The following is a 1,280-nucleotide window of genomic DNA, read 5'->3' as shown; positions in this document are numbered from 1 at the left end:
TCGAACAGTGTTTTCTTCGAGCATTTTCGGCCTTCTTCACAATAAAGTAGTTTCCTATACTCTTCGTTGTCCGTGTGTTTTCGCTGCAAAACTATTTGTAACGTAAGTCTTTTTACTAATTGAGTTTTCAGGTAAAATAATATGTTTTATTTAGTTAGAGAATGGGCTTATTGAAAGCAACATTGTAAGCTATTCAACGTTCTATTGACCCATAGATAAAATTTATACTCTTTCTAACTAAAATGGGCTCAGAAAATAAAAATAACGTAGAAAAAAAAACGCGAAAATTATTTTATTTCAAAAAGGAAAGCCAAAAGGGAAGCCAAAAGAAGCAAAACAAGAAGCTGAAAGGAGAAGATGGTCTTATTATTATTGACCTAAAAATTAATTTTACCTGTTCAATAAATACGAAGTTCTTGATTTATATAAGGAGAGCAGACTTTTTCAATAATATAAAGCTGCTTTCAGATGCAAGAAGAAAAACTATCCGAAAGTTGTATTCTAGTAAGTTTCAGCGGAATTTAAAAAGCCCTGTGAGCCAAAACGTATTGTAGCAGTATGCGTTTTTGCCCATATGATCATTTTCTTTAATTTATAGTCAGAAGCAACCAGCACGAATGGGAATATAATTGTAATATTTATAATAAAAGCCTATAACGAAGGAGCAATTACATTGTAAAAAAAAAATAATAATAAGAAGTTACGGTTCTGATATTTCGGGCCCCTTAAGAAGCCCGGGCCCGGGGGATTCACCCCTTTCCCCACTCCCTCTCGACGAGCCTGAGTACCCCAATACGAATACTACCGAACTACATAGTTTTGTGTACTGACCAGCACTTTACAGGTACAGAGGGTAATGAAGCTTGTTGCGTTAGCTACAGATGTTTCGGGGCCACAAGCTGACACAAAGTCGTTTTCAAGGCGTCTTAACGATTTTACAAGCCTCGTTCGCCTGGTTTCCAATGGACCTCCGCGCGCAACTTCAACGAGTTCAATTGAGAAGTACATACTACGTACTATTGTCGTTGTTAAATAGTAAGAGCTTTACATTTTTTTACTAAAATAAACTAAGCTAATTAGGCGGATTTTAAATGCATGAAAAATAGCAACACCAATTATTTTATGGTATTTTTTGCGCCAATTACAGCGTCACAGTGTCAAAGTAGTAATTTAAGTACATATTGCAATTTCATACATGCAATGTAATGGCAACAGCAAGCAATACGTATGTATATAAATATGCGCATAGATACTCGTAAAAGCACGCAATGAGCAATGAC

The sequence above is a fragment of the Rhagoletis pomonella genome, unplaced genomic scaffold (genome assembly GCF_013731165.1).
Source record: "Rhagoletis pomonella isolate Grant_MI unplaced genomic scaffold, Rhpom_1.0 Rhpom_scaffold_00004, whole genome shotgun sequence".
NCBI lineage: Eukaryota > Metazoa > Arthropoda > Insecta > Diptera > Tephritidae > Rhagoletis > Rhagoletis pomonella.
This window is presented reverse-complemented; position numbering follows the sequence as displayed.